The sequence below is a fragment of the Salmo salar genome, chromosome ssa27 (assembly GCF_905237065.1).
Source record: "Salmo salar chromosome ssa27, Ssal_v3.1, whole genome shotgun sequence".
In the NCBI taxonomy this organism is placed as follows: domain Eukaryota; kingdom Metazoa; phylum Chordata; class Actinopteri; order Salmoniformes; family Salmonidae; genus Salmo; species Salmo salar.
In genome coordinates this window covers 36670001-36684246 of record NC_059468.1, presented here as the reverse complement: position 1 = coordinate 36684246, position 14246 = coordinate 36670001, and the positions used below count along the sequence as shown (strand labels likewise).

Sequence of the window (14246 nt, the reverse complement as noted above, 5' to 3'; positions counted from 1 at the left end):
GGACGGCTGAAGTTCAGGAACAAACTATAATTAGCAGTAGGCCTTTTGCCTATTAGACCTACGACTACGTGATATAACTATTAGTAGGTTATAGTCTATTAGACCTACGACTACGTGATATAACTATTAGTAGGTTATAGTCTATTAGACCTACGACTACGTGATATAACTATTAGTAGGTTATAGTCTATTAGACCTACGACTACGTGATATAACTATTAGTAGGTTATAGTCTATTAGACCTACGACTACGTGATATAACTATTAGTAGGTTATAGTCTATTAGCCCTACGACTACGTGATATAACTATTAGTAGGTTATAGTCTATTAGACCTACGACTACGTGATATAACTATTAGTAGGTTATAGTCTATTAGACCTACGACTACGTGATATAACTATTAGTAGGTTATAGTCTATTAGACCTACGAATACGTGATATAACTATTAGTAGGTTATAGTCTATTAGACCTACGACTACGTGATATAACTATTAGTAGGTTATAGTCTATTAGACCTACGACTACGTGATATAACTATTAGTAGGTTATAGTCTATTAGACCTACGACTACGTGATATAACTATTAGTAGGTTATAGTCTATTAGACCTACGACTACGTGATATAACTATTAGTAGGTTATAGTCTATTAGACCTACGACTACGTGAATTAACTATTAGTAGGTTATAGTCTATTAGACCTACGACTACGTGATATAACTATTAGTAGGTTATAGTCTATTAGACCTACGACTACGTGATATAACTATTAGTAGGTTATAGTCTATTAGACCTACGACTACGTGATATAACTATTAGTAGGTTATAGTCTATTAGACCTACGACTACGTGATATAACTATTAGTAGGTTATAGTCTATTAGACCTACGACTACGTGATATAACTATTAGTAGGTTATAGTCTATTAGACCTACGACTACGTGATATAACTATTAGTAGGTTATAGTCTATTAGACCTACGACTACGTGATATAACTATTAGTAGGTTATAGTCTATTAGACCTACGACTACGTGATATAACTATTAGTAGGTTATAGTCTATTAGACCTACGACTACGTGATATAACTATTAGTAGGATATAGTCTATTAGACCTACGACTACGTGATATAACTATTAGTAGGTTATAGTCTATTAGACCTACGACTACGTGATATAACTATTAGTAGGTTATAGTCTATTAAACCTACGACTACGTGATATAACTATTAGTAGGTTATAGTCTATTAGACCTACGACTACGTGATATAACTATTAGTAGGTTATAGTCTATTAGCCCTACGACTACGTGATATAACTATTAGTAGGTTATAGTCTATTAGCACGACTACGTGATATAACTATTAGTAGGTTATAGTCTATTAGCCCTACGACTACGTGATATAACTATTAGTAGGTTATAGTCTATTAGACGACTACGTGATATAACTATTAGTAGGTTATAGTCTATTAGCCCTACGACTACGTGATATAACTATTAGTAGGTTATAGTCTATTAGACGACTACGTGATATAACTATTAGTAGGTTATAGTCTATTAGACCTAAGACTACGTGATATAACTATTAGTAGCTTATAGTCTATTAGACCTACGACTACGTAATATAACTATTAGTAGGTTATAGTCTATTAGACGACTACGTGATATAACTATTAGTAGGTTATAGTCTATTAGACGACTACGTGATATAACTATTAGCAGGTTATAGTCTATTAGCCCTACGACTATGTGATATAACTATTAGTAGGTTATAGTCTATTAGACCTACGACTACGTGATATAACTATTAGTAGGTTATAGTCTATTAGACCTACGACTACGTGATATAACTATTAGTAGGTTATAGTCTATTGGACGACTACGTGATATAACTATTAGTAGGTTATAGTCTATTAGACGACTACGTGATATAACTATTAGTAGGTTATAGTCTATTAGACCTACGACTACGTGATATAACTATTAGTAGGTTATAGTCTATTAGACCTACGACTACGTGATAACTATTAGTAGGTTATAGTCTATTAGACGACTACGTGATATAACTATTAATAGGTTATAGTCTATTAGACCTACGACTATGTGATACAACTATTAGTAGGTTATAGTCTATTAGACCTATGACTACGTGATATAACTATTAGTAGGTTATAGTCTATTAGCCCTACGACTACGTGATATAACTATTAGTAGGTTATAGTCTATTAGACGACTACGTGATATAACTATTAGTAGGTTATAGTCTATTAGACCTACGACTACGTGATATAACTATTAGTAGGTTATAGTCTATTAGCCCTACGACTACGTGATATAACTATTAGTAGGTTATAGTCTATTAGACCTACGACTACGTGATATAACTATTAGTAGGTTATAGTCTATTAGACGACTACGTGATATAACTATTAGTAGGTTATAGTCTATTAGACCTACGACTACGTGATATAACTATTAGTAGGTTATAGTCTATTAGACCTACGACTACGTGATATAACTATTAGTAGGTTATAGTCTATTAGACCTACGACTACGTGATATAACTATTAGTAGGTTATAGTCTATTAGACCTACGACTACGTGATATAACTATTAGTAGGTTATAGTCTATTAGACGACTACGTGATGTAACTATTAGTAGGTTATAGTCTATTAGACCTACGACTACGTGATATAACTATTAGTAGGTTATAGTCTATTAGACCTACGACTACATGATATAACTATTAGTAGGTTATAGTCTATTAGACCTACGACTACGTGATATAACTATTAGTAGGATATAGTCTATTAGACCTACGACTACGTGATATAACTATTAGTAGGTTATAGTCTATTAGATCTACGACTACGTGATATAACTATTAGTAGGTTATAGTCTATTAAATCTACGACTACGTGATATAACTATTAGTAGGTTATAGTCTATTAGACCTACGACTACGTGATATAACTATTAGTAGGTTATAGTCTATTAGACCTACGACTACGTGATATAACTATTAGTAGGTTATAGTCTATTAGACCTACGACTACGTGATATAACTATTAGTAGGTTATAGTCTATTAGACCTACGACTACGTGATATAACTATTAGTAGGTTATAGTCTATTAGACCTACGACTACGTGATATAACTATTAGTAGGTTATAGTCTATTAGACCTACGACTACGTGATATAACTATTAGTAGGTTATAGTCTATTAGACCTACGACTACGTGATATAACTATTAGTAGGTTATAGTCTATTAGACCTACGACTACGTGATATAACTATTAGTAGGTTATAGTCTATTAGACCTACGACTACATGATATAACTATTAGTAGGTTATAGTCTATTAGACCTACGACTACGTGATATAACTATTAGTAGGTTATAGTCTATTAGACCTACGACTACATGATATAACTATTAGTAGGTTATAGTCTATTAGACCTACGACTACGTGATATAACTATTAGTAGGATATAGTCTATTAGACCTACGACTACGTGATATAACTATTAGTAGGTTATAGTCTATTAGACCTACGACTACGTGATATAACTATTAGTAGGTTATAGTCTATTAAATCTACGACTACGTGATATAACTATTAGTAGGTTATAGTCTATTAGACCTACGACTACGTGATATAACTATTAGTAGGTTATAGTCTATTAGACCTACGACTACGTGATATAACTATTAGTAGGTTATAGTCTATTAGACGACTACGTGATATAACTATTAGTAGGTTATAGTCTATTAGACGACTACGTGATATAACTATTAGTAGGTTATAGTCTATTAGACCTAAGACTACGTGATATAACTATTAGTAGGTTATAGTCTATTAGACCTACGACTACGTAATATAACTATTAGTAGGTTATAGTCTATTAGACGACTACGTGATATAACTATTAGTAGGTTATAGTCTATTAGATACGACTACGTGATATAACTATTAGTAGGTTATAGTCTATTAGCCCTACGACTACGTGATATAACTATTAGTAGGTTATAGTCTATTAGACCTACGACTACGTGATATAACTATTAGTAGGTTATAGTCTATTAGACCTACGACTACGTGATATAACTATTAGTAGGTTATAGTCTATTAGTACGACTACGTGATATAACTATTAGTAGGTTATAGTCTATTAGACGACTACGTGATATAACTATTAGTAGGTTATAGTCTATTAGACCTACGACTACGTGATATAACTATTAGTAGGTTATAGTCTATTAGACCTACGACTACGTGTATAACTATTAGTAGGTTATAGTCTATTAGACCGCGACTACGTGATATAACTATTAGTAGGTTATAGTCTATTAGACCTACGACTACGTGATATAACTATTAGTAGGTTATAGTCTATTAGACCTACGACTACGTGATATAACTATTAGTAGGTTATAGTCTATTAGCCCTACGACTACGTGATATAACTATTAGTAGGTTATAGTCTATTAGCCTACGACTACGTGATATAACTATTAATAGGTTATAGTCTATTAGACCTACGACTATGTGATATAACTATTAGTAGGTTATAGTCTATTAGACCTACGACTACGTGATATAACTATTAGTAGGTTATAGTCTATTAGCCCTACGACTACGTGATATAACTATTAGTAGGTTATAGTCTATTAGATACGACTACGTGATATAACTATTAGTAGGTTATAGTCTATTAGACCTACGACTACGTGATATAACTATTAGTAGGTTATAGTCTATTAGACCTACGACTACGTGATATAACTATTAGTAGGTTATAGTCTATTAGACCTACGACTACGTGATATAACTATTAGTAGGTTATAGTCTATTAGACCACGACTACGTGATATAACTATTAGTAGGTTATAGTCTATTAGACCTACGACTACGTGATATAACTATTAGTAGGTTATAGTCTATTAGACCTACGACTACGTGATATAACTATTAGTAGGTTATAGTCTATTAGACCTACGACTACGTGATATAACTATTAGTAGGTTATAGTCTATTAGACCTACGACTACGTGATATAACTATTAGTAGGTTATAGTCTATTAGACCTACGACTACGTGATATAACTATTAGTAGGTTATAGTCTATTAGACCTACGACTACGTGATATAACTATTAGTAGGTTATAGTCTATTAGACGACTACGTGATATAACTATTAGTAGGTTATAGTCTATTAGACCTACGACTACATGATATAACTATTAGTAGGTTATAGTCTATTAGACCTACGACTACGTGATATAACTATTAGTAGGATATAGTCTATTAGACCTACGACTACGTGATATAACTATTAGTAGGTTATAGTCTATTAGATCTACGACTACGTGATATAACTATTAGTAGGTTATAGTCTATTAGACCTACGACTACGTGATATAACTATTAGTAGGTTATAGTCTATTAGACCTACGACTACGTGATATAACTATTAGTAGGTTATAGTCTATTAGCCCTACGACTACGTGATATAACTATTAGTAGGTTATAGTCTATTAGACGACTACGTGATATAACTATTAGTAGGTTATAGTCTATTAGAAGACTACGTGATATAACTATTAGTAGGTTATAGTCTATTAGACCTAAGACTACGTGATATAACTATTAGTAGCTTATAGTCTATTAGACCTACGACTACGTAATATAACTATTAGTAGGTTATAGTCTATTAGACGACTACGTGATATAACTATTAGTAGGTTATAGTCTATTAGACGACTACGTGATATAACTATTAGCAGGTTATAGTCTATTAGCCCTACGACTATGTGATATAACTATTAGTAGGTTATAGTCTATTAGACCTACGACTACGTGATATAACTATTAGTAGGTTATAGTCTATTAGACCTACGACTACGTGATATAACTATTAGTAGGTTATAGTCTATTGGACGACTACGTGATATAACTATTAGTAGGTTATAGTCTATTAGACCTACGACTACGTGATATAACTATTAGTAGGTTATAGTCTATTAGACCTACGACTACGTGATATAACTATTAGTAGGTTATAGTCTATTAGACCTACGACTACGTGTATAACTATTAGTAGGTTATAGTCTATTAGACGACTACGTGATATAACTATTAATAGGTTATAGTCTATTAGACCTACGACTATGTGATACAACTATTAGTAGGTTATAGTCTATTAGACCTATGACTACGTGATATAACTATTAGTAGGTTATAGTCTATTAGCCCTACGACTACGTGATATAACTATTAGTAGGTTACAGTCTATTAGACGACTACGTGATATAACTATTAGTAGGTTATAGTCTATTAGACCTACGACTACGTGATATAACTATTAGTAGGTTATAGTCTATTAGCCCTACGACTACGTGATATAACTATTAGTAGGTTATAGTCTATTAGACCTACGACTACGTGATATAACTATTAGTAGGTTATAGTCTATTAGACGACTACGTGATATAACTATTAGTAGGTTATAGTCTATTAGACCTACGACTACGTGATATAACTATTAGTAGGTTATAGTCTATTAGACCTACGACTACGTGATATAACTATTAGTAGGTTATAGTCTATTAGACCTACGACTACGTGATATAACTATTAGTAGGTTATAGTCTATTAGACCTACGACTACGTGATATAACTATTAGTAGGTTATAGTCTATTAGACGACTACGTGATGTAACTATTAGTAGGTTATAGTCTATTAGACCTACGACTACGTGATATAACTATTAGTAGGTTATAGTCTATTAGACCTACGACTACGTGATATAACTATTAGTAGGTTATAGTCTATTAGACCTACGACTACGTGATATAACTATTAGTAGGATATAGTCTATTAGACCTACGACTACGTGATATAACTATTAGTAGGTTATAGTCTATTAGATCTACGACTACGTGATATAACTATTAGTAGGTTATAGTCTATTAGACCTACGACTACGTGATATAACTATTAGTAGGTTATAGTCTATTAGACCTACGACTACGTGATATAACTATTAGTAGGTTATAGTCTATTAGCCCTACGACTACGTGATATAACTATTAGTAGGTTATAGTCTATTAGACCTACGACTACGTGATATAACTATTAGTAGGTTATAGTCTATTAGAACGACTACGTGATATAACTATTAGTAGGTTATAGTCTATTAGACCTAAGACTACGTGATATAACTATTAGTAGGTTATAGTCTATTAGACCTACGACTACGTAATATAACTATTAGTAGGTTATAGTCTATTAGCCTACGACTACGTGATATAACTATTAGTAGGTTATAGTCTATTAGACCTACGACTACGTGATATAACTATTAGTAGGTTATAGTCTATTAGACCTACGACTACGTGATATAACTATTAGTAGGTTATAGTCTATTAGACCTACGACTACGTGATATAACTATTAGTAGGTTATAGTCTATTAGACCACGACTACGTGATATAACTATTAGTAGGTTATAGTCTATTAGACCTACGACTACGTGATATAACTATTAGTAGGTTATAGTCTATTAGACCTACGACTACGTGATATAACTATTAGTAGGTTATAGTCTATTAGACCTACGACTACGTGATATAACTATTAGTAGGTTATAGTCTATTAGACTACGACTACGTGATATAACTATTAGTAGGTTATAGTCTATTAGACCGACGACTACGTGATATAACTATTAGTAGGTTATAGTCTATTAGACCTACGACTACGTGATATAACTATTAGTAGGTTATAGTCTATTAGACCTACGACTACGTGATATAACTATTAGTAGGTTATAGTCTATTAGACGACTACGTGATATAACTATTAGTAGGTTATAGTCTATTAGACCTACGACTACGTGATATAACTATTAGTAGGTTATAGTCTATTAGACCTACGACTACGTGATATAACTATTAGTAGGTTATAGTCTATTAGACCTACGACTACGTGATATAACTATTAGTAGGTTATAGTCTATTAGACCACGACTACGTGATATAACTATTAGTAGGTTATAGTCTATTAGACCTACGACTACGTGATATAACTATTAGTAGGTTATAGTCTATTAGACCTACGACTACGTGATATAACTATTAGTAGGTTATAGTCTATTAGACCTACGACTACGTGATATAACTATTAGTAGGTTATAGTCTATTAGACCTACGACTACGTGATATAACTATTAGTAGGTTATAGTCTATTAGACCTACGACTACGTGATATAACTATTAGTAGGTTATAGTCTATTAGACCTACGAATACGTGATATAACTATTAGTAGGTTATAGTCTATTAGACCTACGACTACGTGATATAACTATTAGTAGGTTATAGTCTATTAGACCTACGACTACGTGATATAACTATTAGTAGGTTATAGTCTATTAGACCTACGACTACGTGATATAACTATTAGTAGGTTATAGTCTATTAGACCTACGACTACGTGATATAACTATTAGTAGGTTATAGTCTATTAGACCTACGACTACGTGATATAACTATTAGTAGGTTATAGTCTATTAGACCTACGACTACGTGATATAACTATTAGTAGGTTATAGTCTATTAGACCTACGACTACGTGATATAACTATTAGTAGGATATAGTCTATTAGACCTACGACTACGTGATATAACTATTAGTAGGTTATAGTCTATTAGACGACTACGTGATATAACTATTAGTAGGTTATAGTCTATTAGACGACTACGTGATATAACTATTAGTAGGTTATAGTCTATTAGCCCTACGACTACGTGATATAACTATTAGTAGGTTATAGTCTATTAGACGACTACGTGATATAACTATTAGTAGGTTATAGTCTATTAGACCTACGACTACGTGATATAACTATTAGTAGGTTATAGTCTATTAGACCTACGACTACGTGATATAACTATTAGTAGGTTATAGTCTATTAGACCTACGAATACGTGATATAACTATTAGTAGGTTATAGTCTATTAGACCTACGACTACGTGATATAACTATTAGTAGGTTATAGTCTATTAGCCCTATGACTACGTGATATAACTATTAGTAGATTATAGTCTATTAGACGACTACGTGATATAACTATTAGTAGGTTATAGTCTATTAGACCTACGACTACGTGATATAACTATTAGTAGGTTATAGTCTATTAGCCCTACGACTACGTGATATAACTATTAGTAGGTTATAGTCTATTAGACCTACGACTACGTGATATAACTATTAGTAGGTTATAGTCTATTAGACCTACGACTACGTGATATAACTATTAGTAGGTTATAGTCTATTAGACCTACGACTACGTGATATAACTATTAGTAGGTTATAGTCTATTAGACCTACGACTACGTGATATAACTATTAGTAGGTTATAGTCTATTAGACCTACGACTACGTGATATAACTATTAGTAGGATATAGTCTATTAGACCTACGACTACGTGATATAACTATTAGTAGGTTATAGTCTATTAGACCTACGACTACGTGATAACTATTAGTAGGTTATAGTCTATTAGACCGACTACGTGATATAACTATTAGTAGGTTATAGTCTATTAGACCTACGACTACGTGATATAACTATTAGTAGGTTATAGTCTATTAGACCTACGACTACGTGATATAACTATTAGTAGGTTATAGTCTATTAGACCTACGACTACGTGATATAACTATTAGTAGGATATAGTCTATTAGACCTACGACTACGTGATATAACTATTAGTAGGTTATAGTCTATTAGACGACTACGTGATATAACTATTAGTAGGTTATAGTCTATTAGACACGACTACGTGATATAACTATTAGTAGGTTATAGTCTATTAGACCTACGACTACGTGATATAACTATTAGTAGGTTATAGTCTATTAGACGACTACGTGATATAACTATTAGTAGGTTATAGTCTATTAGACCTACGACTACGTGATATAACTATTAGTAGGTTATAGTCTATTAGACCTACGACTACGTGATATAACTATTAGTAGGTTATAGTCTATTAGACCTACGACTACGTGATATAACTATTAGTAGGTTATAGTCTATTAGACCTACGACTACGTGATATAACTATTAGTAGGTTATAGTCTATTAGACCTACGACTACGTGATATAACTATTAGTAGGTTATAGTCTATTAGACCTACGACTACGTGATATAACTATTAGTAGGTTATAGTCTATTAGACGACTACGTGATATAACTATTAGTAGGTTATAGTCTATTAGACCTACGACTACGTGATATAACTATTAGTAGGTTATAGTCTATTAGCCCTACGACTACGTGATATAACTATTAGTAGGTTATAGTCTATTAGACGACTACGTGATATAACTATTAGTAGGTTATAGTCTATTAGACCTACGACTACGTGATATAACTATTAGTAGGTTAGAGTCTATTAGACCTACGACTACGTGATATAACTATTAGTAGGTTATAGTCTATTAGACCTACGACTACGTGATATAACTATTAGTAGGTTATAGTCTATTAGACCTACGACTACGTGATATAACTATTAGTAGGTTATAGTCTATTAGACCTACGACTACGTGATATAACTATTAGTAGGTTATAGTCTATTAGACCTACGACTACGTGATATAACTATTAGTAGGTTAGAGTCTATTAGACCCACGACTACGTGATATAACTATTAGTAGGTTATAGTCTATTAGACGACTACGTGATATAACTATTAGTAGGTTATAGTCTATTAGCCCTACGACTACGTGATATAACTATTAGTAGGTTATAGTCTATTAGACGACTACGTGATATAACTATTAGTAGGTTATAGTCTATTAGACCTACGACTACGTGATATAACTATTAGTAGGTTATAGTCTATTAGACCTACGACTACGTGATATAACTATTAGTAGGTTATAGTCTATTAGACCTACGACTACGTGATATAACTATTAGTAGGTTATAGTCTATTAGCCCTACGACTATGTGATATAACTATTAGTAGGTTATAGTCTATTAGACCTACGACTACGTGATATAACTATTAGTAGGTTATAGTCTAATGGCCATTTGATTAACTGTTCAGCAGCCTTATGGCTTGGGGGTAGAAGCTGTTAAGGAGCCTTTTGGACCTAGACTTGGCGCTCCGTTATCACTTGCCGTGAGGTAGCGGAGAGAACAGTCTATGACTTAGGTGACTGGAGTTTTTGACAATTTTTTGGGGCCTTCCTCTGACACCCCCTAGAATATAGGTCCTGGATGACAGGAAGCTTGGCCCCAGTGATGTCCTTGGCTGTAGCGCCTTCCGGTCAGATGCCGAGCAGTTGCCATACTAGGCAGTGATGCAACCGGTGATTTCAGAAGCAAAGTGGGCGGACAAAAAAACACAGGCTACATTGCCCCACCCCCTAATCTGATGGTGGGGGGGTAGATGTCTAGTCTCCCTTATGGCTCTGATCAGGTGCTAGCACACACACACACACACACACACACACACACACACACACACACACACACACACACACACACACACACACACACACACACACACACACACACGTACCAGAACAGAGACACACACTCACACACACACAAACAGGTAGCAGAACAGAGACAGACACACACACACACACACACACACACACACACACACACACACACACACACACACACACACACACACACACACACACACACACACACACACACACACACACACACACACACACACACACACACACAGGTAGCAGAACAGTAGTGTATTTTCTGTCTCTTAGTAACACATGAACAACAACACCGATTCCTCTTCCTCCACATTTAAAAACCAAACAGCCAAACGAGACATGAAGGATGGACCTGGGATGGTAAAAACTAGAAGGGTGGGATGGTAACTACTAGAGGGGTGGGATGGTAACTACTAGAGGGGTGGTATGGTAACTACTAGAGGGGTGGTAACTACTAGAGGGGTGGGATGGTAACTACTAGAGGGGTGGTAACTACTAGAGGGGTGGGACGGTAACTACTAGAGGGGTGGTAACTACTAGAGGGGTGGGATGGTAACTACTAGAGGGGTGGTAACTACTAGAGGGGTGGGATGGTAACTACTAGAGGGGTGGGACGGTAACTACTAGAGGGGTGGGACGGTAACTACTAGAGGGGTGGGATGGTAACTACTAGAGGGGTGGTAACTACTAGAGGGGTGGGACGGTAACTACTAGAGGGGTGGGATGGTAACAACTAGAGGGATGGTAACTACTAGAGGGGTGGGACGGTAACTACTAGAGGGGTGGGATGGTAACTACTAGAGGGGTGGGATGGTAACTACTAGAGGGGTGGGATGGTAACTACTAGAGGGGTGGTAACTACTAGAGGGGTGGGATGGTAACTACTAGAGGGGTGGGATGGTAACTACTAGAGGGATGGTAACTACTAGAGGGGTGGGATGGTAACTACTAGAGGGGTGGTAACTACTAGAGGGGTGGGATGGTAACTACTAGAGGGATGGTAACTACTAGAGGGGTGGTAACTACTAGAGGGGTGGGATGGTAACTACTAGAGGGGTGGGACGGTAACTACTAGAGGGGTGGGACGGTAACTACTAGAGGGGTGGGATGGTAACTACTAGAGGGGTGGGACGGTAACTACTAGAGGGGTGGGATGGTAACTACTAGAGGGGTGGGACGGTAACTACTAGAGGGGTGGTAACTACTAGAGGGGTGGGATGGTAACTACTAGAGGGGGTGGTAACTACTAGAGGGGTGGGATGGTAACTACTAGAGGGGTGGGATGGTAACTACTAGAGGGGTGGGATGGTAACTACTAGAGGGGTGGGACGGTAACTACTAGAGGGGTGGGATGGTAACTACTAGAGGGGTGGGATGGTAACTACTAGAGGGGTGGGATGGTAACTACTAGAGGGGTGGGATGGTAACTACTAGAGGGGTGGGATGGTAACTACTAGAGGGGTGGTAACTACTAGAGGGGTGGGATGGTAACTACTAGAGGGGTGGGATGGTAACTACTAGAGGGGTGGTAACTACTAGAGGGGTGGGACGGTAACTACTAGAGGGGTGGGATGGTAACTACTAGAGGGGTGGGATGGTAACTACTAGAGGGGTGGTAACTACTAGAGGGGTGGGATGGTAACTACTAGAGGGGTGGGATGGTAACTACTAGAGGGGTGGGATGGTAACTACTAGAGGGGTGGGATGGTAACTACTAGAGGGGTGGTAACTACTAGAGGGGTGGGATGGTAACTACTAGAGGGGTGGGATGGTAACTACTAGAGGGGTGGTAACTACTAGAGGGGTGGGATGGTAACTACTAGAGGGGTGGGATGGTAACTACTAGAGGGATGGGATGGTAACTACTAGAGGGGTGGGATGGTAACTACTAGAGGGGGGGATGGTAACTACTAGAGGGGTGGGATGGTAACTACTAGAGGGGTGGGATGGTAACTACTAGAGGGGTGGTAACTACTAGAGGGATGGTAACTACTAGAGGGGTGGGACGGTAACTACTAGAGGGGTGGGATGGTAACTACTAGAGGGATGGTAACTACTAGAGGGGTGGTAACTACTAGAGGGATGGTAACTACTAGAGGGGTGGGATGGTAACTACTAGAGGGATGGTAACTACTAGAGGGGTGGTAACTACTAGAGGGGTGGGATGGTAACTACTAGAGGGGTGGGATGGTAACTACTAGAGGGGTGGGATGGTAACTACTAGAGGGGTGGGATGGTAACTACTAGAGGGGTGGGATGGTAACTACTAGAGGGGTGGTAACTACTAGAGGGATGGGATGGTAACTACTAGAGGGATGGTAACTACTAGAGGGACGGTAACTACTAGAGGGATGGTAACTACTAGAGGGGTGGGATGGTAACTACTAGAGGGACGGTAACTACTAGAGGGGTGGTAACTACTAGAGGGATGGTAACTACTAGAGGGGTGGGATGGTAACTACTAGAGGGATGGTAACTACTAGAGGGGTGGGATGGTAACTACTAGAGGGGTGGGATGGTAACTACTAGAGGGGTGGTAACTACTAGAGGGGTGGGATGGTAACTACTAGAGGGGTGGGATGGTAACTACTAGAGGGATGGTAACTACTAGAGGGGTGGGACGGTAACTACTAGAGGGATGGTAACTACTAGAGGGGTGGTAACTACTAGAGGGGTGGGATGGTAACTACTAGAGGGGT

General features: G+C 36.5%; 1 protein-coding gene across 9 annotated transcripts in view; it reads right to left on the bottom strand.

The window, feature by feature from the left end:
* Positions 1 to 14246, bottom strand: part of LOC106589029 (zinc finger protein 40) — a 121546-nt gene that overhangs the window by 26392 nt on the left and 80908 nt on the right. The gene's annotated exons all lie outside the window — the stretch shown is intronic.